The 25930-nt window shown below is 46.0% G+C and overlaps 3 non-coding genes across 3 annotated transcripts; 1 reads left to right on the forward strand and 2 right to left on the reverse strand.

Moving 5' to 3' along the window:
- Nucleotides 1-3920: 3920 nt before the first annotated feature.
- trnal-cag (transfer RNA leucine (anticodon CAG)) lies at nucleotides 3921-4003 on the forward strand. The gene has a single exon. It is a non-coding gene; the product is annotated as a tRNA-Leu (tRNA).
- Nucleotides 4004-9852: 5849 nt separating this feature from the next.
- Nucleotides 9853-9925, reverse strand: trnav-uac (transfer RNA valine (anticodon UAC)). Its single transcript has one exon. It is a non-coding gene; the product is annotated as a tRNA-Val (tRNA).
- Nucleotides 9926-10731: 806 nt separating this feature from the next.
- Nucleotides 10732-10804, reverse strand: trnam-cau (transfer RNA methionine (anticodon CAU)). Its single transcript has one exon. It is a non-coding gene; the product is annotated as a tRNA-Met (tRNA).
- Between the last annotated feature and the right edge of the window lie 15126 nt (nucleotides 10805-25930).

A 25930-nucleotide genomic window follows, 5' to 3' on the forward strand; every position in this document is an offset into this window, starting at 1 on the left:
GCTAATAGGTTTAAATTATGAGGACAGGTTGGATAGGCGAGGCTTAAATATAGATGATTAAGACGTGACTGCATTGAGGTGTTTCAGATGATGAAAGGATTTGTTAGGGCAGATCGAGAGAAACTACTTCCTCTGTTGGGGGAGTCTAGAACAAAGGGGCATAACCTTAAAATTAGAGCTAGGCCGTCCAGGGGTGACGTCAGGAAGCACTTCTTCACAAAAGGGCCGTGGAAATCTGGAACTCTCTCCCACAAAAGTCTGTTGAGGCTGGGGCTCAATACGAAATTTCAAAACGGAGTTTGATAGACTTTTGTTCGGCAAGGGTATGAAGGATTCTGGAACCAAGGCGGGTCGATGGAGTTAAGATACAGATCAGCCATGATCTAATTGAATGGCGGAACAGTTGAGGAGCTGAATTGTCTCCTCCTGTTCCTATGTAACAGGCTCGTGTGGCTGAATGGACTTCTCTTTTTCCTATGTAACATGCTCGAGGGGCTGAATGGACTCATCTTGTTCCTTTGTAACATGTGCGAGGGGCTGAATGGCGTCCCGATCCTGTATAACAGTCTCGAAGGGCTGAATGGCCCCCTCCTGTTCCAGTGCAACAAGCTCGAGGGGCTTAATTACCGAATCCTATTACAGTGTTATAGGCTCGCGCTGCTGAATGGCCTTCAGTTCCCGTATAACACGCTCGAGGGGCTGAAGGGCCTGCTGCTATTCCTATGTAACAGGCTTGAGGGGCTGATTGGCCTCCAGGTCTGGTGTAACGGGCTCGGGGCTGAATGGCCTCCTCCTGTTGCTATCTGACAGGCTTGAAGGGTTGATTGAAGTCGAGTTCCTGTATAAAAGGCTCGAAGGGCTGAATGGCCTCCTCCTGTTCCTATGTAACAGGCTTGAGGGTCTGACTGGCCTCCAGTTCCGGTGTAATGGGCTCGAGGGGCTGAATGGCCTTCAGTTCCCATATAACACGCTCGAGGGGCGGAGTGGCCTCCTCCTGTTCCTATGTAACAAGCTTGAGGGGCTGATTTGTCACCGGATCTGGTGTAAGGGGCTCGAGGGGCTGAATGGCCTCCTCCTGTTGCTATCTGACAGGCTTGAAGGGTTGATTGGCGTCTAGTTCCTGTATATCAGGCTCGAACGGCTGAATGGCCTTCAGTACCCAAATAACAGGCTCGAGGGGCTGAATGGCCTCCTCCTTTTGCTATTTGACAGGCTTGAGGGGTTGATTGGCCTCAAGTTGCTGTATAACATGCTCGAAGGGCTGAATGACCTCCTCCTGATTCTATATAACAGGCTTGAGGGGATGATCGGCCTCCAGTAACGATGTAACGGGCTTGAGGGGCTGAATGGCCTTCTCCTTTTCCTGTGTAACATCCTTCAGAGGCTGAATGACCTTCAGTTCCCATATAAGAGGCTTGAAGAGCTTAATGGCCTCCTTCTGTTCCTGTCGAACAGCCGTGAAGGACTTGCCGCCATTTTGTCCAAGATGGCCACCGTACTTACAGCCATTTTGTCCAAGATGTCCGGCGAACTTGCCACCATTTTGTCTCAAAATTCGAGCCGGACCTTTCAGGAGTGAGATTAGAAAACATTTCTGCACACAAAGGGTGGTAGAAGTTTTGAATTCCCTTCTGCAAACGTCAATTAATGCTAGCTCAATTGCCAAATTTAGAGCTGAGACAGATAGCTTTTGGCAACCAAAGGTGTGAAGGGATATGGGCCAAAGGCGGGTACATGGAGTTAGATCACAGATCAGCCATGATCTTATCAAATGTTGGAGCAGGCAAGAGGGGCTGAATGGCCTACTCCTGTTCCTATGTTCCCATGATATTATTTATATGGAATTCCGACAGGCATTTGATAAGGTTCCACACAAGAGACTGTTGGCAAAAATGAAAGTGCATGGAACTTGAGGCAACGTATTGACATGGGTAGAGAATTGGTTCGGAGATGGGAGACAGAGAGTAGGGATAATGGGTACATACTCCAATTGGCAGGATGCGACGAGTGGTGTCCCCCAGGGATCTGTAACTGGGGTCTCAGCTTCTCATCATATTTGTCAATGACTTAGATGAAGGAACAGAGAGTCGTATATCCAAGTTTGCTGATGACACTAAGTTAGGTGGTGCAGTAAGTAGTGTGGAATGCGATTGGAAAGTTGCAAAGGGACATTGATAGATTAAGTGAGTGGGCAAAACTATGGCAGATGGAGTTCAAAGTGGGGTCATCCACTTTGGACCGATGGTCAGGGTATTTTCCAAATGGTAAGAAGCTCGGAACTGTGGAGAAGCAGAGAGAATTAACGGTTCATTTCCATAAATCAGTAAAAGCTAACGGACAGGTCCAAAAATAATTTAAAAGGCGAACGGAATGTTAGCCTTTATCTGAGGGGGCTGGAATATAAAGAAGTGGAAGTTATGTTCCAGTTATATAAAGCTCTGGTTAGACTGCGTCTGGAGTAACTGCGTTCAGTTTTGGACACTGCACCTTAGGAAGGATAGATTGGCCTTGGAAGGGGTACAGAGCAGATTCACCAGAATGTTACCGGGGCTAAAAAGGTTAAATTATGAGGACAGGCTGCATAGACTGAGCTCGTATTCCATCGAGTATAGAAGATTGAAAGGCGGTCTGAGCGAGGTGTTTAACATGTTCAAATGATTCGATAGAATAGAGAGAGAGAATCAATTTCCTCTGGGGAATCAAGAACGAGGTGGACATAACCTTAAAAAATTCGAACCATGCCATTCAGGTTCGAAAACAGGAAGCACTTTTTTACACAAAGGGCAGTGGAAGTCTGGAACTCTGTCCCCCAAAAGGCTGTGGATGCTGGGGGTCAATTGAAGCTTTCAAGACTGAGATCGATAGAGTTTTGTTGGGTCAGGGTATCGAGGGACAGGGAGCAAAGGCAGGTTAATGGATTTCAGTTGCAGATCATCTCTGATCTAATTAAAGGGCGGAACAGGTTCAAGGGGCTGAATGGCCTCCTCCTGTTCCCAATGGAAATGTTGAGAATATGCTTTCTTAAGGCTGTGACGTCAGGGTCAACCCCTGTCCAAACAAGGCAGGCCACATTTGGGAGTTTAATAACTTTGAAATGAACATTTCTCTTTTGTGACTTGTGCAACTTCGATCAATTGAATAGTTATGAAAGAGAATCAATGCAGTCATTCGAACTTCTGGCTGATAACCCCAACAGAGGTTTCTGCAGTGTAGCAGTTATCACGTTTGCTTTATACGTGGAAAGTCCCTGGTTCAATCCCGAGCAGAAACATTATGTTGGGGCAAATTTATTTTTTCTCTGTGAAATCGCTGGTCTGTTAAATTTCACACAAATTCGTGGTCTCACGAGCATTGAACATTTTCAACCGAGCCCTTAAAAATACAGTGTGTAAAATGAGAAGGGATAAAAAGTTCATCGCACAAAAGAAATTATTAAAGTTTTCCAACTTCCCTCAGTCGCCTTTCATTCTGCAAAATAACGTTATCGGTTAATTAATGGTGATGAAAACAATGAATGTTTTATTTTCTTCCCACAGACTTTGAGTCAGTTCATGCGATGAATACAACAAGTGTTCAAAAGTTGCTTCCCTGACCGGGAATCGAACCCGGGCCGCGACGGTGAAATCGCCGAATCCTAACCACTAGACCACCAGTGAGCGCTGTTGGTTAGTTTATCAGATGTAACATGGATTTCCCTTTCTCTGTGATTCAGCTTTTAATTATTTTTAGCTCCTGATTGCGGATATTCCCGTGATTAAATAGGAATAAAGTACAATAGGCTCAGGAAAACCCGGGGAGGTGGCATCCCGCTCACCGAGCCTTTCCAGCAGCATTTATCTTACCAAGCACTGGAGTGAGTGAAACTTTCTCCGGGGGGGTCTCAATGTGGAAAGGGTGGCGAGTGAAGGAGCTATTTGTAAGTCAGGATGGCCGAGCGGTCTAAGGCGCTGCGTTCAGGTCGCAGTCTCCTTTGGAGGCGTGGGTTCGAATCCCACTTCTGACATGAGTTATTTTGACTCCGATTTTATTTGTTGCTGGAGCTGCGGTTGATTTTTCGGCCCAGTTGATTTGCTCTTCCCGCAAAAAGCAACAAGGTCTCGATGCACGGCACGTTTTGCAGCCCACCGGCTCATCCCCAAAACGAGCTTTAAACGAAAATATGCTTTAAACACAAGGCAACAACTATGGAGAGAACAGACACTCGGGGAAATGTACCATAGGAACAGGAGTAGGTCATTCAGCCCCTCGAGTCCGCTCCGCCATTTGATAAGATCGTAGTTGACCTGTGATCTCACTCCATATACCTGCCTTTGGCCCATATCCCTAAATACCTTCGGCTGGCAAAAAGCTATCGATCTCAGATTTAAAAATTGCAATTAAGCAAACATCAATTGCCGTTCGGGGAAAAAAGTTCCAAACTTCTTCCACCCTTTGTGTGTCGAAGTGTTTTCTAATCTCACTCCTGAAAGATCTGGCTCTAATTTTTAGACTGTGCCCCCAAGTCCTAGAATCCCCAACCAGCGGAAATAGTTTCTCTCTATCCAGAAAATGTCAATGACACAGTCAACGAAAGGTGCAGTTCACGATGGCGGCTCACCAGCACCTTCTCAAGAGCAATTAGGTTATCGGCAATAAATGCTGATCTTGCCATTGACACCCACATCCCATGATTGAAGACAAAAAAAAGTCGCCTGCATGGCCGAGTAATTTCCTGCTGCTAAACGACGGGAAGAATGAAACCATCGGCTTCAGTCCTTTGAACGAACTGTATACACTTGCCGTCGAGCTCAATCCCCACTTGGTCCTCTGCCCCGAATATCCACTGCATCAGAAAATCCTCCATAACATCGAATCACAGCATGGAAACATCACAGAAGGAGGCCATTCGGCCCATCGTGCCTGTGCCAACTCTTTGAATGAGCTATCCAATTGGACCTACTCCCCTTCCCTTTCCCCATAGCCCTGCAAAATTTTCCCCTTCAAGTGTTTATCCAGTTCCCCTTTGAATGTTATTATTGAATCTGTTTCCACCACCCTTTCAGGCAGCGCATTCCAGATCATGTCAACTCGCTGCGTAAAAAAAAAATCTCCTCATCTCACCTCTGTTGCCAATTACCTTAAATCTGTGTCCTCTGGTTACCATCCTTTCTGGCACTGGAAATAGTTTCTCCTGATTTATTCTATCAAAACCGTTCATGATTTTAAACACCTCTGTTAAATCTCCCCTCAACCGTCTCTGCTCAAAGGAGAACAACCCCAGCTTCTCCAGTCTCTCCACCTCACTGAAGTCCCTCATCCCTGGCACCATTCTAGTAAATCACCTCTGCACCCTCTCCAAGGCCTTGACATCCTTCCTCAAGTGTGGTGGGCAGAATTGTGTGGTGGCCAGCTGGGGCCTAACCAGTGATTTATCAAGGTTTAGCATAAGTTCATTGCTTTTGTACTCGATGCCTCTATTAATAAAGTCAAAGATTCCGAACACTTTTTTTTTTGCAATCTATTCAACTTGACCTGCCACCTTCAAAGATTTGTGTATGTCTACCCCCAGGTCTCTCTGTTCCTGCACCCCCTTTAAAATTGCACCATTTATTTTAAAGAGCTGGCACAGACTCGATGGGCCGAATGGCCTCCTGTGATTCTATGATTCTATGTTTTTGATGACACCTCTATGAAGCGCTTTGGGATATCCCCCAGAAGTGGGAGTCAGCAGTTCACTTTCTCACTTAACACTATCATCTAACCTTGGCTTGACTAAATAGATGTTTTCGTGGTGTAATGGTTGTCATGTTGGCCTCACAGGCGAACAACTCCCGGTTTAATCCCGGGTCAGAAACAATTTGCTGGAACTTGCTCCTCACAAACTTCCAGGCGCGATCTTTCTCTCGTGTAAATTGGGCTGCAATCCTTTCAAATTCAACAACGACTGCACCAGATTCCTGGTCTCATAACCTCTGAACACTTCTCAGCAGACTCCGAAAATAAAGTGCGTAAAATGAGAAGGGATGGAAGTCAGAAAAGTTAGCTTAGTTTCGACAGTCACTCGGCAAACTTGTTAGCATTTCGTTCATTGCGAAACAGAAAGTTGTGGGTTTATTAATGGTAATTAAAAGAATCATCTCAGAGACTTGAAACAGTTTCTCCTTATTTGCTCTATCAAAACATTTCACAATTTTGAACACGTCTATCAAATCTTCCCTTAACCTTCTCTGCTCTCAGGGGATAACCCCAGCTTCTCCATTCTCGCCAGAAAACTGATGTCCCTCATCTCTGTTACCATTCTAGTAAATCTCCTCTGTGCCCTCTCCAAGGCCTTGGCATCTTTCCTAAAGTGAGGTGCCCAGAATTGAACACAATGCTCCAGCTACAGCCGAACCAGTGTTTTATAAACGTTTAGCATAACTTTATTGCTTTTGTACTCTATGCCTCTATTAATAAAGTCAATTTCACCAGGCTGTCTATATCCTCCTGAAGTCTGATGCTATCCACCACATTGTTTTCTACATTCCCGAGTTTCGTGTCATCTGCAAACTTTGAAATTATTCCCTGTGTACCAAAGTCCAGGTCATTAATGTATGTATCAAAAATGAAAACTTTTGCAGTGTGACTTGTGTGATTTTAAGCCTAGTTGAAAGAACATCTTCTCATAATTTAACGCATTGCATCCTGGTAACAATCTGGTGAATCTGTGCTGCACTCCTTCCAAGGCCAATATATCCTTTCAGATTAAAAGGGTATAAACTTGAAATAAGCGTCACTGTGGATCAGTTTTCGCTCACTCAAAGTTATCTGTGGGCTTTTAAAGAATAAGGGAGCAGCCACTGTCGCCCCTTTTGACAAGCCTATTTTGTGGCACTTTATCAAACGCCTTTTGAACGGCCATTTAGACAACATTAACCATATTGTCCTCATCAAACCTCTCTGTTAACTTATCACAAATCTCAATCACGATTTGCCTTTAACAAATCCACAGTGGCTTTCTATTATCAATCCACACTTGTCCAAATGACTGTTAATTTTGTCCCAGATTATCATTTCTAAAAGCTTCCCACCACCGTGGTTCAACTGACTGGCCTGTAGTTGCTGGGTTTATCCTTACACACTTTTTTCAAAAAGGGTGTAACATCTGCAATTCTCCAGTTCTCTGGCACCAAACCCTCTATCTAAGGAGGATTGAAAGATTATGGCCAGGACCTCTGCAATTTACACCCTTACTTCCCTCAGCAACCGAAGATGCATCCCATTCGGACCAGGTGACTTATCTACTTTAAGTACAGCCAGCCTTTCTAGTATCTCCTCTTTATCAATTTTCACCCCATCCAGTATCTCAACTACCTTCCCTTTTACTGTGATTTAGGCAGCATTTTCTTCCTCGGTAAAGACAGATGCAAAATACTCATTTAGTACCTCAGCCATGCCCTATGCCTTCATGCGTAGATCTCCTTTTTGGTCCCAAATTGGTCTTACCACTCCTCTTACTCCGCATGAAGGCATAGAGCATGACTGAGGTACTAAATGAGTATTTTGCATCTGTCTTTACCGAGGAAGAAAACGCTGCTTAAATCACCGGAAAAGGGGAGGTAGTTGAGATACTGGATGGGGTGAAAATTGATAAAGAGGAGATACTAGAAAGGCTGGCTGTCCTGAAAGTGGATAAGTCACCTGGTGCGAATGGGTTACATCCTCGGTTGCTGAGGGAAGTAAGGGTGTAAATTGCAAAGGCCCTGGCCATAATCTTTCAATCCTATTTCCAATTCTATTTATATGCCTATCGAAGAATTTTAATGATTTGATGAAGGGATCGAGTGTAATGTATCCAAGTTTGCTGATGATACAAAGCTAGGTGGGAAAGTAAGATGTGAGGAGGACACAAAGAGTCTGCAAAGGGATATAGACAGGTTCAGTGCGTGGGCAAGAAGGTGGCTGATGGAGTATAATGTGGGGAAATGTGAGGTCATTCACTTTGGTAGGAAGAACAGAAAAACAGAATCTTTTTGAAATTGTTAGAAACTATTAAACGTTGATGTCCAGAGAAACTTAGGTGTCCTGGACACCTGAACTCCAGGTTGTGCTAACCTAGTAAAGGCATCCAAAACCTGATGACGGAGAAAGGCGAAATAAACACTAAGACATGAAACAATCTTTGGTGGGTTCTGAGAGTCAGCAAAGTGGGATGGTTTACGACCATGAGTAAAGATCAGTGGTGATTATGTACAGAACAATGCAGCCGAATCGTATACAGATAGAGCATGTTCCCTTCTCAAATGTTGGAGCTCTCAATAGGGGACAGTCAGAAGTCCATTGCCACAGGCAATCCGCAAAGGTCAGGTCTGATCGACCTGGATTCGCAGAGAGGTCAGGTTGTGTTGATTGCTTGTCATTAATGTGATCTGTAGACAGTTATATAATAATAATAATATTGTTGAATGTAATGTTGAAGACAGCTGTAGTGCAACTCTGTTGTAAGTCAATCTATTAAACTTGCTATTTTGTAACCACTCGGGCTAAAATCAAGCGGAAGTTATTGTTGATGGATTAACAACCCATAGTTGCGACAGTAATGGGAGAAATCCGCGAACAAACATTCACTTTATATATAAACATCACACCCATAGATTTTATTTTAACACGTTCTTTTTTTGCAATTCTAACCAATGTCCAAACAACGAAAGTCCACGTGTTTTTCAGAAGCTTCCCATCCTGTTATGTATTTTGAGCAGTTTCCTACATGTATAAACATCACACGCATAGTTTATATTTTCACACGTTCTTTTTTGCAGTTCTAATCGACGTCTCAACACCGAAAGTCTAAGTGTTTTTCAGAAGTTTCCCCTCCTGTTATGTATCTTGAGCAGTTTCCCACATCCTTTTCCTGTGATGTGTTAATTCTGGGTGCAGGATGAATGTGATTGGATTTGCTGCAGTCCGCTGACAGCAGGCGATGGAAGCGAGCGCCATGCTGCCGCTGACAGGTGAAGGAAACTTCTGATGCTGCCTGACATCCGGTGGGGGTGGGCGGGGATTTGAAAGCCAACCCATTCCACCAATCTGGAAGCTATGAAGTGGTGCTTGAGAAACATTGATAGAAACAAACGCCCATTGGAGGAGCAAGGTCTCGTGGCGCAACGGTAGCGCGTCTGACTCCAGATTTGAAGATTGCGTGTGCAAATCACGTCAGGGTCACAGTTTTTTTCCCTTTGAGATGGTTTGTATAATTCTGCAATTAATGTTTTCTTTGCGTCTTCACAATTAACAGAACCCTACTCTGAAGTCTGCCTCTGGTTCCCCAGTGTCAGGGAGGGAAGCACCTGATGATCTCATTTATTTAATGGAACGAACAGAAGAAAAACACACGTCTTCGTTCAAAAACCACCCTGCAGGTGGACACATTGTGAGATAAACACAGGGCAGAGATGCAGACAGTATCCGGAAACATCTGGAAATAGACAAGAGAAATAGATTGAGCTCTTTGTTATCAGAAAATTGTCGAAACCTCCATGGTCAATGAAAGGGCTTTTTTTGACCGGTTTCCCGTTGCAACTTGCAATTCAGGAGAACTTGGTAGATGGTTGGTTCGGTTCCCTTGTCCCCCACCAGTGGAAAAGGTTTGTCGATCCCACCCCACTAACTCCTTTCAAAAGCCACTCTGTCCAAAGCCCATATATCCTTCCAGATTAAAAGGGAATAAAACTTGAAATGAGCGTCACTGAGAATCAGTTTTCTCTCACTCAAATTTATCTGTTCAATGAAGTAAAAGATACAGCTTACAAAGAATAAGGGAGCAGCCACTGTCTCCCTCTTTGACACGAGAAGAAATTCGATCTGGATGTTCATGGAGAACAAGTTTCAAAATAACGTTTCCGCCCGGGATCAAACCAGGGACTTTTTGCGTGTAAAGCAAACGTGATAACCGCTACACTACAGAAACCGATGATATTTTACTGAACACAATGGGCAACTGAATGGTGTCCTCTCTCTGCTCGTATTTGGAATGTGTTGTTTCACGTGCAGCAAGAGATACAGACAGTGGCTGCTCCGTCTTTTCTTTAAAAACTCTCAGGGTAGTGGGTTTGAGCCCCACGTTGGGCGAGTACCGTTTTAAACTTTTATGCTGCTTCCACCATTGAGCCCCAGCTCTGACACTTCCCCCCGCCCCCTCCCTCCGTCTCACCGGGCACGATGGGGCCGCGCCCGGGCTGAATTTCTCCAATTGGGTTTCCGCCACTGTCGCAGCACGAAATGGTCCTTATCAACTCACAAATGATACCCTATGTGACTACCACCATGATAAACAATCCCTCCTCATCCTTCTCAAATACAATATCTCACCGTGCTGTTATCCTGTTAGACTGCTTTCCTCTCTCTGCTCTTATTTGGAATGTTGCTTTTCCGTCTGACGACACTGAGTATCATCGTATTATGTTTGTCCACAAGAGGAGATCATTCGGCCATCGTGCTGTAATCTTTCTATGATTCAAGTCGAGTGCTCGTTGAGCATGTGAGAGACAGCAGGATAGATTATTGAATTCTCCACTCACCTTTTGACTTGGGTCAATTGTCCAGAAACAAAAGTGGCGTCAGTTTTCAACGAGTCCATGGTCCGTGTACTTCTTAAGCTTCACTGCGTGCTACTGTACAGAGAGGTCAAGGGGCAGCTAATCTTTTTGTGTGCTGCAGGAAGCAAAAATTCTTGATTTTGGTCTGGAGCAAAGATGGAAAAAAAAAGCACAATAATGCCTTCTCTGAGGATTGAACTCAGGACCTTCAGATTATGAGACTGACGCGCTGCCGACTGCGCTAAGAAGGCACTTGATGCAGAAATGCCCAGGCAGCAGTACCAAGTAGGACAGTTTGCAAGGTGTAAAATCATAAACTAATCGGCAGTTTGCAAAAACTCTCCATCCAGTTGGAAATCGAACCAACAACCTTCTGAATTTTGGCCAGACACGTTCCCCATTGCTCGACTGGCCAACGGTGTGTCGAGTCAGTCGGAGCTCACAAGCTCACAGCGCTGCGGTATGAGCAGGTACCGAGTCAGTCTCGGTCATGCCCACACGACTTCACGAACCCGGGAGTGTCAAAAGGCACACGGTGAACAATCACCAAAGAGAGGGACCTTTGCTGCTTCCCTTCGATAGCTCTGCTGGTAGTGTGGAAAACTTGTGGAGATTAAAACTTAAAAGCAAAATCACTCTTAAATCGTTGGTTTAATTCTGGCTCAAAATAGTGAACGTGCATTCGGAGTAAGCGGTATTGAGCTCAAGGCCGCTCTCTTAACTTTACAGACTGCTTCCTGCTTAAAATGTTGGCGCTTTTCCTTTCTCAAACCTGAAAGCTGTTTTACTCGAGCATTTGCCTCTGCTCACCAGCAGGGAGTGCCTTTGAGCAACAACACGTCAAACCGCACTCACTTTCAGGCAAAAAAGACTTCTGTCAGTCTTTTGGACAGGTCTCTCGCTGCTCAAAGGAGTGCCGTTGAGCAGCAATGTTTTTTAAAATATTCGAAATATACTTTATTTCATAAATTTAATGATACATACAGTTCAGGGTTGAAGTTCGCAATTTCAATTCAAAACAATACAAAACATATCGCACACACGATGATCCCATTATTTCAATACAATACACAGTACATGTCTTAGAATACATTCTGTATAAATAAAGGTGGGATGGCTTTACACGGTGCTCTTTCCCCATAGGGCCCTTTCGTAGGCCACAACGCGCCTCAGTGCGTCCCGCAGCACGTTCTCCTGGAACTTGGAGTGTGCCAGTCGGCAACACTCAGTCGTGGACAGCTCCTTCAGCTGGAAGACCAGCAGGTTTCGGGCGGACCAAAGGGCCTCCTTCACCGAGTTGATGTTCTTCCAGCAGCAGCTGACATCTGTCTCGGTGTGCCTCCCAGAGAACAGTCCATAGAGCACAGCGTCCTGTGTTACCGAGGTGTTGGGGATCAGCCGGGACACACACCAACGCATCTCTCTCCAAATTTTCTGCATAAAGGTCCAGTCCACCAGGAGACGGACAACGGTCTCAGTCCCGTTGCAGCCTTGAAGGCAGCTTGAGGTGGTGCTGAGGTACCGTACATGTTGGAAGGACTGCAGGGGAAGGGCCCTTCTCACCACCATCCAGCCCACATCCTGGTGCCTGTTGGTCAGTTCTGGCGACGAGACGTTCTGCCAGATGGGAACTGACCGATCAGATCCACCCTCTCCTTTTCCTGCAGGACCCCCAGAACGCTCCACTGTCTGACGGCCTTGTGGTCGAAGTGGTTCTTCCTCAGTAACTTCTCCACCTGGGACAGTGGTGGGGGACGATCCAGCTGGACGGGACGTCCTGCGTCTGTTCGGCCACCATGACCAGACCCAGTTTTCTCAGTGTATTGGACAGGTAGAAACTCAGCACGTTGAGACATTTGGTGTTTTTGTACCGGGTCTCTACACACATCCTGAGGCCGCCAAATGCAAAGGTGGCCATCAGGATCAGGGCAGCATTGGGGACGCTTCTGCCCCCTTTGCCTGGGGACTTGTACATGGTGTCCCTGTGGACACGTTCTACCTTGGACCTCCAGACGAAGTGGAAGATAGCTCGGGTGACTGTTGCGAAGGAACTGTGGGGAATGGGCCAGACCTGGGCCACGTAGAGCAACACCGCGAGTACTTCACACTTCATCATCAGGTGCCTGTTGGTTATGGTGAGAGAGCGTTCCCCCAACATACCAAGCTTCTGTTTGGCTATGGCGACCCGCTCCTCCCATTTCTTGGTGGAGGCTTGGGGACCCCGAACCCGATCCCCAACATCATCAGGTCGCCGGACCTGACGGTTAAAGGGACAAAGGATCGGGTCTCCCACCTGCCATAGAATATGTCCTCACTCTTACTGCGGTTCACTGTGGCCCCCTCGAGGCCAGCTCGAAACGTTCGCAGATGCACATCAGTCTGTGGACCGACTGCTGATTGCAGCAAAAGACGGTGACGTCATCCATGTACAGGGTGGCCCAATCCCGAGAATCTGCACTGCAGAGGATCGTCAACCCCTGATACCTGTGTCCTTCCTGATGGACGGGGTAAATGAACAAGACCACGGAGAGTCGACAGCCCGGCCTGACCCAAGAGCTGATTGAAAAACTCTCTGACTCCCGCCCATTGATTGAGAATGCTCTATGGATGTCCGCGTAGAAGCAGTCGGATCCAATCGCGGATTCCCTCCCCAAGCCCTGTTTTGAAGACCACGTCCATCATGTACGTGTGGAATATCCTGTCAAAGGCCTTCTCCGTGTACAGGCTGATGAGGCAGATGTTCACCGCCTTTCTTGCACGTAGGCGATCCTATACCTGGGCAGCTCAAGGCTATCTGAACTCTTCCTGCCGGGTACAGTGCAGGTCTGATCCGGGTGGATCACCCGCTCCACAGCAGACTTGAGCCTGTTGGCGATGACCTTGGACAGAATCTTGCATTCGGCATTTAGCAAGGAAATGGGTCGCCAATTTCTTATTTCTTCCCTCTCCCCCTTCTGCTTGTAGATGAGGGTGATGATACCTTTCCTCATGGACTATGAAATGCTGCCTGCCAGAAGCAAACTCCCCTACACATCCAGTAGGCCTGGGCCTATCCAGTCCCACAGAGCCGAGTACAACTCAACCGGTGAAACATAATTCCCCGGATTTCTACTGTTCTCGAAGGACCGGACGGCCTTTGTCAGCTTGTCCAAGGTCAGTGGGCGATCCAGGCTCTGTCAATCGCTGTCCTCTTCGACCTCCGTAATAGAGGACAGGAAGGGTTGGGAGGCCGTGCTGTCTCTGAGCTTTGCGTCATACAGTCCGGCTAAAAGGATTTACTGATCCTCAGTATGTCGGTCTGTGAAGACATCATCGAGCCCTCTTCCTCCTTCAGGCTGCTGATCACCAGAGGTCCCTCTGTGCAGCTTCTGGAAGAATAAACGCGAGCACTTCTCGCCCTGCTGCACGGAGCGGACTCTGGACCGAAAGGTGATCTTCGAGGCCTCGGAGGTGAAGAGTGAGACTTGCTGGCCCTTCAACTCCCTGAGTTCCTCCCCGACATCGATCCCCATCGACTGCAGCTGGAGCAGATCCTGCACGCTTTAATGGAACTGGGACAATTTCCTCTGTCTCTCTCTTACCCCTTGAACTGGACGGGTCAAACCGTGAGATCAGAGGCTGAGGCTCTTTAACTGGATGGGTCACAACGTGAGATCTCAGGGTGAGGCCGCTTTAACTGGACAGGTCACACCGTGAGAGCTCACGGTGAGATAACTTGAACTGGATGGGTCAAACCGTGAGATCTCAGGGTGAGACCCTTTTAACTGGACGGGTCACACCATAAGATCTCAGGGTGAGACACCTTTAACTGGACGGGTCAAACCGTGAGATCTCAGGGTGAGACCCCTTTAACTGGACGGGTCACACCGTGAGATCACACGGTGAGACTGCTTTAACTGGACGGGTCAAACCGTGAGACCTCAGGGTGAGGCCGCGTTAACTGGACGGGTCTCACCGTGAGATCACAGGGTGAAGTCCCTTTAACTGGACGGATCACACCGTAAGATCACAGGGTGAGGCCCCTTTAACTGGACGGGTCACACGGTGAGATCACAGGGTGAGGCCCCTTTTACTGGACGGGTGACACCGTGAGATCTCAGGGAAAGGCTCTGTGATTCCAGGTGGTATTTCCTGGCTCGGCTAATTTAAATATGTGAGGCGATGAGAGTGTTGGAGAAATGAAGGCTTGAGATGGCAGAAGCACAGGGTCTCAGCAGCAGTGGGACCAGGACTGTACTTTGTAACTGGTGCAGAGAAACAGCAGTGGGAACGGAAATCACAAAATCACAAGAGACTTAGAGGTCCATGTATATAGATCATTAAAATGTCATGGACAGGTACAGAAAATAAGCATAAAAGTCTCATGAATGCTGGCCTTTATATCTGGAAGACCAGAATAAAATGGGGTAGAAGTTATGCTACAACTATACAAAGCCCTGGTTAGAACACACTGAGAGTACAGTGTTCAGTTGTGGGTACCACACCTTCGGAAGGACATATTGGTCTTGGGAGTGCAGCGCAGATTTACGAGAATGTTACCTGGACACTGAGGAGGAAATTTGGATAGGGCCTATTTTTGGGCGGGAGGAGCACGATCCGCTATTACCCCGTGCCCAATGGTCCCTGCGCAGGCAGGACGAGATTTTCGTCAGGCCTGAGGACTCACCTGCAATCTGCGTTGGAAATCAGCGTTGAACGAGGATTGCATGAAATTCGCACTTTCCACCAGCAGGGGGAAGCTCCAATCTCTTAAAGGCAGGCTGTCTGTTAGAAATCTATTAAAGGTAGCTGGTACCTGTTATTTGCTGAATATAACAGCCTGCTGTCTGCAAGGAGTCTGAACGGAGATGAGACATCGCACACATATACCACGGATGCAGGTCCCATCCCTATTTTGACATACTGATGAGTTAATTTAAAATATCGAATAAAGGTTGCACACCACTCAATCCCACATCCTCCAATCTGCATGCCAGAACTCACCAATCTGCCGGTCTGAGAACACGTGCACCAAGGTTCTCTGCTGAATCTCTTGGTGCAAGAGGTGGACTGAAGGAGGGACATCCTATATCCACGGTAGGCAAGAGGTCCTCCAGACATACACCCAAAAGGTAGTGGGAGGCAGTAGGGGACGAGGACAATGCCAGGTGCACAGTATCATGAACACGGATGCAGTACAGGAAGAAGTTCAATGCTTTGACATGAGTGGTCAAGATGAGCGAGGTCAACTTTCAAGTGGCGCCTCCTACCAACTACACCACTAGCCGCACCGATTGCTCCACGCACGACACACCCCATCACCCATATACCAACACACTCTTTCCATCAGTACTCAACCCTCTCGCCCTAACACATTACCAACATTGCAAGCTGCTCAGCCACAACTCACAGGCCACACACACTGGCAGCTATTCACCATCATAGGAACATCACCAGACACACATCCCGCTTTCTTGCAGGAGAAGCTGGCACATATCAGGAGGCAGCAAGTGGCGGTGGCATTTTGCCCCTCGAGCCTATTCCATCATTCGATCAGATCAGTGTGGGCCTGTGACCTAACTTCATATACCCGCCTTAACCCCATATCCCGTAATACCATTGGTTCACAGAAATCTATCAATCTCTGATTTAGAATTCTTGATTGAGCTAACATCAACTGCCGTTTTGCAGAAGACCGTTCCAAACGTTTCCCACACTTTGTGCGTCGAAGCATTTGCTAACTTCACTCCTGCACGTCCTGGCTCTGAATGTTAGGTCAAGTCCCCGCGTCCTAGCTGAGGTATTAAATGAGTACTTTGCATCTGTCGTTACCAAGGAAGAAGAAAACTCACAGACAAAAAGGAGGTCGTTGAGATATGGGACAGACTAAAAATTGATAGAGGAACTACTAGAAAGGCTGGCTGTACTTAAATAAATAAGTCACCCGGTCCGGCTGGGATGCATCCAAGATTGCTGAGGGAAGTAAGGGTGGAAATTGCAGAGGTTCTGGCCATAATCTTCCAATCATCCTTAAATATGGGGGTGGTGCCCGAGGACCGGAGAATTGCAAATGTTACACCCTTGTTCAAAAAAGGGTGTAAGGATAAACCCGGCAACTATTGGCCAGTCGTTTAACCTCGGTGGTGGGGAAGCTTTTAGAAACGATAATATGGGACAAAATTAATTGTCACTTGGACAAGTGTGGATTAATAAAGGAAAGCCAGCACGAATTTGTTTAAAGCAAATCGTGTTTAACTAACTTGACTGAGTTTTTTGATGAGGTAACAGAAGGTTGATGAGGGGATTGCATTTGATGTGTATATGGACTTTTAAAAGTTGTTTGATGAATTACCGCATAATAGGCTTGTCAGCAGAATTGAAGCCCATGGAATAAAAGGGGCAGTGGGAGCATGGATACGAAATTGGCTAAGTGACAGTAAACAGAGAGTCGTCGTGAACGATTGTGTTTCTGACTGGAGGAAGTGTTCCCCAGGGGCCGGTGCTGGGACCACTGCTTTTCTTGATATATGTTAACGACTTGGAATTGGGTGCACAGGGCACAATTTCAAAATTTGCAGATGGCTCAAAAATTGGAAGTGTAGTGAACAGTGAGGAGGATAGTGATAGATTTCAAGATGAGATAGGTAGGCTGGTAGAATGAGCGGACACATGACAGATGAAATTAACGCAGAGATGTGCGAAGTGATACATTTTGGCAGGAAGAGGAGAAGCAATATAAACTAAATGGTACAATTCTAAAGGGGATGCAGGAACACAGAGACCTGGGGGTATATGTGCACAAATCTTTGAAGGTGGCAGGATAGTTTGAGAAATCGGTTAAAAAAACATGTGGCGTCTAGGGCTTTATAAATGCAGACATGGAGTACAAAAGCAAGGAAGTTATGTGGAACCTTTATAAAACGCTGGTTCGACCACAGTTTGAGTATTGTGTCCAATTCTGGGCATCACACTTTAGGAAGGAAGTGAAGAAGATAGAGAGGGTGCCGACAAGATTTACTGGAATGTTCCCAGGGATGAGGGACTTCAGTTACGTGGAGAGTCTGAAGAAGCTGAGATTGTTCTCCTTCGAGCAGAGAAGGTTAAGAGGTGATTTGATAGAAGCGTTCAAAATCATTTCAGGTGATTAGCAAAATAACAAAAGGCGACATGAGGAAAAATCATTTTAATGCAGCGAATTGTTATGATCTGGAATGCGCTGCCTGAAAGGGTGGTGGAAGCAGATTCAATCATGGCCTTCAAAAAGGAATTGGATAAATGCTTCAAGTGAAAAACGTTGCAGGGCTACAGGGTAGAGCGGGAGATTGGTTCTAACGGATTGCTCTTACAAAGAGCCGGCACGGGATCGATAGGCCGAATAGCCTCCTCCTGTGCTGTAACAAATGTATGATTCTCTGATTTTGAAGTGTAGTCATTGTGGTAATGTTGGAAATGCTGCAGCCAATTTGTACACAGCAAGATCCCAAATACTGCAATGAGATGAATGACCAGAAAATCGGTTTTAGTGATGTTGGTTGAGGGATAAATATTGACCAGGACACCGGGTAGAACTCGCCTGCACCTTTTAGAATCGTGTCGTGGGATCTTTTTCATCTACCTGGGAAGACAGATGGGGCTTCAGGTTAACGTCTCGTCTGCAAGGCGGCATCCACAACAGTGCAGCACTTCCTCAATACGACCCGTTCGACAGTACAGCGCTCCTTCACGACTGACCCTCCGACAGTGCAGCACTTCCTCAATACGACCCGTTCGACAGTACAGCGATCCTTCACTACTGACCCTCCGACAGTGCAGCACTTCCTCAATACTATCCCTTCGACAGTACAGCGCTCCTTCACTACTGACCCTCCGACAGTGCAGCACTTCCTCAATACTGCCCCTTCGACATTACAGCGCTCCTTCACTACTGACCCTCCGACAGTGCAGCACTTCCTCAATACTGCCCCTTCGACAGTACAGCGCTCCTTCACCACTGACCCTCCGACAGTGCAGCACTTCCTCAATACTACCCCTTCGACAGTACAGCGCTCCTTCACTACTGACCTTGCCACAGTGCAGAACTATCTCGATACTGTCCATTCGACAGTACAGCGCTCCCTCCGTACTGATCCTCCGACCGCACAGTGCTCCCTCACTACTGACCCTCTGACAGTGTTGCATTCCTGCAGTACTGACCCTCTGACAGTGCAGCAGTGCGTCCATACTGCCCCTCCGACAATGCATCCCTCCCTTAGTATTGTCCCTGCGACAGTGCAACACTCCCTCAGTACTGACCCTCCGACAGTGCAGCACTACCTCAGTATTGCCCCCCTGACAGTGCAGCGCTGCCTCAGAATGGCACTGTTGTGTCTGCCCGTATTATGTGTTCATGTCTCAGGAGTTGGATTTGAATTCACAACCTTCTAACTCAGAGGCGAGACTGCTACCACTGATCCACGTCTGACACCTGAAAGGGGGAGAGAGAGATGGAGCGACTTAGGTTGGGCTTTCTGGAACGTTGAGATGGCTTAAGGCACGGCTGTCAAAAGTATGGCAAATGGACTGCGGATGCACAAGCGGCCAGAGGTGGAGGAGCAGAGTGTTTGGGAGGGGGTATCGGAATGGAGGAGGTGACAGAGACAGGGAGTGGTGAGGCTCTGATGGATTTGAATGGAAGAAAGTATAAAAATAAGCGACAGGCTTTGGAGACGAGAATCCAACGCAGGTCAGTAAGGGCTTTGGTGATTGGTGAGCAACACACCAATCAAAAAGCCAGCGGTGGGGATGGAATCTGTGGCAAGGATGTGAAGATTTTGGGGCCAAAGATCATGACTTCCCAATTTTTAACTGGAGGAAATTGTGTCTCATCTCAATCAGGGTGTGGGTCTGACAACACAAAGACATTGGAAGGGTCAAGGGAGGCGGTGGTTTTGTCAGCGTCCATCTGAAAGCTGCTCTATGTCTGTGGAATGTGTCACCAAAGGGCAGCATGTAGATGACGAAGAGGAGGGAGCCAAGGATTGGGAAGAGAAGCTTCTCCTGACTATGATCAGATAGGTGAGTGGAACCAATTGAGGGTAGTCCCAGCAAAAGAGGCCAGTGTCTGGAGAATGAGGAGGTAACTGGATGGGTTGTCTGTCGGTAAGGCGGGGTGGGCCATGGAGGGATCTAATCCCAGGAATGAGAATTTTAAATTTAAGGGATATGGAACTGGGAGTCGGTCAGGGTCAGGGGGGCCGAGCAGGACCTGGTGCTGGTTGGACACGGATTACACAGTTTTGGATGAGTTCACGTTTATGGAAGGTGGAGGTTGGGTGGCCGGCCAGGAGTGCCGGAGGAATGGAGTCTGTTGGTGGGGGGGTGCAGGGAACAGAGGCATTAATGAGGGTTTCAATGGCAATGGGCTGAGGAAGGAATTGAGGCGGGTGAGGAAATCACGGGGCCTATGTGAAGGAGGTCAAATCGGGTCATGAGCTGATCTCGGTGTTGCACGGGGACAATTTTACTGGAGCCGTTAACCAATGTGGAATAAACGAGTAAACATCTGCAGTAAAATAGCGGAGAGAGGCATGTCAATGGGACACGTTCAGTGTCCGTCCCCTAATATCACCCACAGTCATTTCTGTCAAAGACTCACAATTCATATTCTAACTGGGGAAACTGCAGGAACAGAGTGAAACGGGTCTGCTTTTGTCCCTGGATTCAGTCTACACAGCGGAGAAATCGGTCTAAATTATAACTGAATCTCCAGGAGTGAACATGGTCAATACAATTATATAAAAACTGTAAATGGAGCTGCTCATTATTGTTGGATCAGTCCTGTATGAGATCAGATTTAAACTTTATTCCTGAGAGAGATCTGATTAAGTTGATAACCTGGGCTTTGAGATGTTTGTGTTACATTCACCACATTATTTACATCGGAGTCAAAGCTGCTGATATAATGTGTTTGTTAAACTGACTGTAACTAATAACAATGATCAGGAGTATAACCGTGTCAGTGGAGACTTATCCCCTGTATAAATCAGGGCTTGTTGGAATGGATCAGCACAGAGTGCCTGCTGGAGCTGTGGTTTCCAGGCCAACAGAAGTCAGTGCTTCTCACAGAAATGGAATATCCAGTGATGGTTCAGATAGAACGTATTTATTATCCTGTTCTTGCAGCCGTTGGAGTTCCGGGTAAGCCGTTCTTTCAGCTGTTAATGGTGTAAATCGGTGTTAACTCTGCTGCTGTACTTGGCAAATTGTTTTTCCCCCTGCATATTTCACAGTCACCTGTTCTGCACTATTGGTTGAATGGTGGAATGTAGGAGGTGCATTATATCTGTCATGAACTTTGTATATCCAACACTGGCATTCTTACTGGATCATTCTCTGTACTGAATATATTGGAATCTGGATTCTGGGCGAAGAGTTGGTATCATATTATCAGGAGCTGTTAAGGTTTTCTTGTTGTGGAACTAACCTGTCCTGGAATATGTTTTCATCAATGTGTTTTCAGTGATTGATAATGAGACAGCTCACGGTCTCAGTGTTACAAGGAGGCAGTGCAGTGTCCTCCCTCCTCAATAACATGCTTCAGTTTAACTGGGATTTCAATGTATTTATTGGTGATCACTGTTATGAAATATTATTTCATTATGTGTGTATCTGACGCCGTTTCAGATGTCTGGTTACTGAACTGAGTTTGCTGCTGAATCTTTCAAATCTCCTTCTCTGCTTCACTGTGGATGAATTCACTGACTGTCACTGGACTTCATTGTAAAATGAAATGTTTTGATGTTTTGTTGTCTCAATTTGCACTGTCCCTGTTGGAATCAGGAGGCCTTCTGTGTATCTGTAGATTATAAGTGTGATGTTGGCGTTTTGTTAATTGAAAAATCCCGCCATCTATCACTTTACTTTATAATTACAGGAGAAGGAATCTCAATTATTGTGAGATCAGCCTCGGAGAGGCATTCGATTCTGTTCACTCCATGATTTGTAGATGAAGTGAACAGTGTTGTTGAACAGGTGGAGAATTGAATGATCTGTAGAAACATTAAACTATTCCACAGAGGCTTCACTATTTAATAAACTGACACTGAGAATAGGATCGTTGGAACACGGGGCTGGTGAACAGAATGCAGGCACAGGATGATAGGATTTAATCGGATATGAAAATGGACTTGAGAAAGAGAATAGAATGAATGATGGAGAGGGCGACTGAGCGGGAAAGCGAGAGGTTGTGGTGTGAATAATTCATCAGAATGAACTGCTGAAACTTCCAGTAAAATTAAACAGAGAAAATGTGATTTGAAGGTGTTTTTATGATGTGGTCAGATTGGGTGAGTTTTTACTGTGGGACTCGCTCCTCATGTTCATATCATTGTCAGGTCCTCAGACTGTTTTTTGAATGTTCCTTACTTTCCAACTTAACAGTAAACATAATTAAAAATTTACTTCAAAAATAGAATCAGAAATTTCTTGATTGTAATCAATTATTCGGAAACTGTTTTTTTCAAGCTCGGATAAGTTCAATAACAACGTGATTAATTGAATTAATACTTTTCATTTTAAGTTTCATTGAATTTGCAAATTAAATTTATTGAACACATTTTGTATCAAACACAGGTTCCCTGACACCAATAACTACAGAAATGTAATAGTTGGATTATGTACAGTCTCTCCCTGTGAATCCCAGCCTCTGCTCTCACTGCAATGAATCCTCTGTCTCGTCAGTTCCTTCAGTTTGTCCGTTTTCCCAAACCATCTGCTCCTGACACCTCTCGAGCACGGACTCGTCCATTCACACCACTCTTTTCCTTGACTCCCTCCCAATCTCACTCACTGTCAGCTCTCTTAACCCAGAGTAACACACAAGCTGCACCTCCCGCGTCCTCTCACCTTCCGACACTTCCCTCTCTTTTCCATCCGTCTGGAGCCCAAATCTGGCTTTAATCCGCTGGATTCCCGGTGTGTAAAACCCCTTCTCCCTTCCCCACCGGCACTGAGCTCTCACTCAGCCCTTCCAGTGGATCCGGTGCTCACTTTATTCACTTTCTGTATCCATCTCCCAATTCATTATTGATCATTGTGTTTAAAAACATCTCTCTGCCCGAAAGCGCTGCTCAGGTCAATAAATCACTTTCCACACTTCGATGCAGCAACAAAGCTGGAAATTTCACTTCAGATCCTCCCCTCATGACTGCAGGTCTGATCAGTAATTTCTCTGTTCCCTTACAGTTAACTTGGTGGCGATTGTGATCCTGTCCCGAGGAAAGTGCGGTCTCTCCAGATGTATCAGTGCCTACCTGGTGGGAATGGCAGTGGCCGATCTCCTGGTCGTTATCATTGGTGTGATATTGAATTGGATTGGTCTGATTTATTTCAGAGATTCATTCCTGCTCATTACTCCAGTGTGTAGTTTTCTTGCCTCCTTGAGTGCTGCAGTCACTGTGGTTTCTGTGTGGTTCACAGTCGCTTTCACCTTTGATCGATTTGTGGCCATTTGTTGTGAGAAACTGGAAACTAAATATTGCACCGAGAGAACGGCGGCTGTGGTTCTGGGAACAGTGAGTGTGCTGGGCTGTTTGGTGAATGTCCCCACGTACTTTACATTTGAACCTTACGTTATAATTGATAATGTTCCCTGGTTTTGTGAGGTTAAACCGAGCTTCCGTACTTCCCCCGCATGGTCCGCATTTGAGATGTTTCACCTCATTTTAACCCCTTTTATCCCGTTCTGTCTGATTTTTCTGTTCAATGTTCTGACAGTCAGGCGTATTTTAGTGTCCAGTCGAGTCCGCAGGGGACTCCGGGGCCGCAGCAATGGAGAGAATCTGAGTGATCCAGAGATGGAGAACCGAAAGAAATCCATCATTTTACTCTTCAGTATATCGGGCAGTTTTATACTGTTGTGGCTGACAAAGGTTGTATTTTTCATTTATCTGCGAATTGCAGACATTCGGTATTTTTACTCCTTCATCGACCCTGGTTATCTCACAGATCACACATCAAAGATGCTGCAGCTTCTCAGTTCCTGCACAAACACGTGTATTTATGTCCTGACCCAGACTAAATTCAGAGAGGAGCTGAAGAACGCGGTGAAATACCCGCTCAATCTAATTGTTAAATTAATGAAATCAAAGAAAGAACTGAAGGGTTTCAAGCACGAGAACTAAATCCCATTTCATACTCCATCTCCTACACTTCCCGGGGGATGGAAAGTACATTTTATATTAGCAGCACAGAAATATGAAATGATCTTAAATATTATGCTGAGATTATATTTTATTGATAATCTCACCTATTGAGGCAGGGTTTGCTTTGCAGAAAACACGTGAATTGTTGCTCAAAATGGCGGCATTAAAGAGCTCAGCTGGACTTTAATTAACTGACTGCAAGACAAAATGGGCAAAGCTGGAAATCAAAGTCACTTCTGTGGACCTGATCAGGATGTGTGTACTTCACATAAATGGTGAGAGAGAGGGAGAGAGGAAGGGAGAGAGGAAGGGAGACAGAGGCAGAGAGAGAGAGGGACAGAGAGAGAGAGGGAGGGGGAGAACGGGAGACAGAGAGAGAGTGAGAAAGAGCGAGTGAGGGAGCGAGAAAGAGGGAGAGAAAGGGCGAGGCAATTCGAGAGAGACAGAGACAGAGAGAGGGAGATAGAGAGAATGAGAAAGGGAGAGTCAGAGACAAAGAGAGTTGGAGAGTGACAGAGAAAGAGAGACAGAGAAAGAGAGACAAAGGGGAAGAGAGTGGGAAAGGGCAAGGGAGGGAGAGAGGGTGGGAGAGAGAGAGAGAGAGATAAAGAAGGAGAGGCAGAGAGACAGAGAGGGAGATATAGAGAGTGGGAAGCGAGGGAAAGAGGGACAGAGAGAGAGTGGGACAGAGAGAGTGGCACAGAGAGAGACAGAGATTGAGACCAGGAGAAAGACAAAGAGAGAGGCAGGGAGAGAGAGACAAAGAGAGAGTGAGAGACGAGAGCCAGAGAGAGGGACAGACAGAGAGAGAACATAAGGACAAAATATATGTACCAATTAGAAAAGTGCAGAAATAAAGAAGGGCAGAGAGAGTTACTCAGAGACGGAGAGAAATAAAGAGTAAATTATTAAGACAAGAGGGAAAAATGAAGAGAGAAAGAAAGTATATATATATATATATATATATATATATATATAATGAGAGAGAGAGACACTGCCAAGTAATTACAAAGTGATTGGAGAAGATAGGTAAATAGACAGATGAAATCAATTCAAAATAACTAGAGACTGAGAGAGAGTCAGAGCAGGAGAGTGTCGGACATAAAACGAAAAAGAGAAAGAGAAAAAGAGGAACAGAAATCAGGGAGAAAATATAAAACAGGAGAGAGGAGGAGAAATACAAATATTAAAACAGAGACTGAGAAAGATGGAATGAAATACAGTAACAGATGCAAAGAAGAGTTCGAAAAGTCAAATAGAAACAGAGAGAAAGAAGTAGACAGAATTAGAGCTGGAGAGATTGAGAAGCAAACAGAATGAAATAAAGACAGATGGAAAGGGAAGGAGGAAGAGACAGATCGAAAGAAGGAAAAGGGAAAAGTAGATCCACAGAGAGAAACAAAGAGAGAGGTGATGCCGGGAGGCAGCTCAATAAAGTCACTCAGTCTTGTATACCTGACCCTGACCATTACTTACTGCAGGAGTTCCCCAGCTGCTCTGTGTCGTAAAAAAAGTCATCTGATAAGCGAAAGCCTGAGACTAAATCGGCTTCAGCATGTCTGAAGTAAAAGGACGATTAAAAGGAGGAAGGACTGTTAGATGGACTGTTAATGACACATTGTAAAAGACCACACAGCAGAGGATAGGTCACCATAGTAATAATAACGATTCCAGGAGGGCTGGAGATGGTTTGAACACCTGCCGGCTTGACTTGGTTACGTTGTGGACACTGAGAGAAAACAATCGTGGGTTGTATTTGTAGGAACCTATTTTTGATAAGCCACCGTCCCCAGAGGTGTGGTTCGATGTTACAAAGCAGCTGGGCAGAAGTTGAGTGGGGAGAGACGCAGATCCACCACTGCCGCTCCAAACTCACCTTTCGCTTCCTCGCAGCACCACCTCACCTGGATTCTTCATGACTGCTCGCTACCTCCCAGCTTGATGCCTCGATGCTGGTTCACAGATTGCCTGTGAAGCAGATGAGCTGGATACAAGACAAAGACAGGGTACACTATAACGGTATCCATCAAAATACCTGGAATCTTCCAGGCAAGCTTGAGTCAACCATAAGGATATAACTTTCGTTATCAGCTTCGTCGAAGATAGACATTGGATTTCCAAACGGTTATGCATTTTGGGAAATCGGAATGTGTTGTTTTATTCGTGTTAAAGCAATTCTAAATCGGACAGAAATCCAACGTGTTGATTAAATTGAAA

The sequence above is a fragment of the Heptranchias perlo genome, unplaced genomic scaffold (assembly GCF_035084215.1).
Source record: "Heptranchias perlo isolate sHepPer1 unplaced genomic scaffold, sHepPer1.hap1 HAP1_SCAFFOLD_63, whole genome shotgun sequence".
In the NCBI taxonomy this organism is placed as follows: Eukaryota; Metazoa; Chordata; class Chondrichthyes; order Hexanchiformes; family Hexanchidae; genus Heptranchias; species Heptranchias perlo.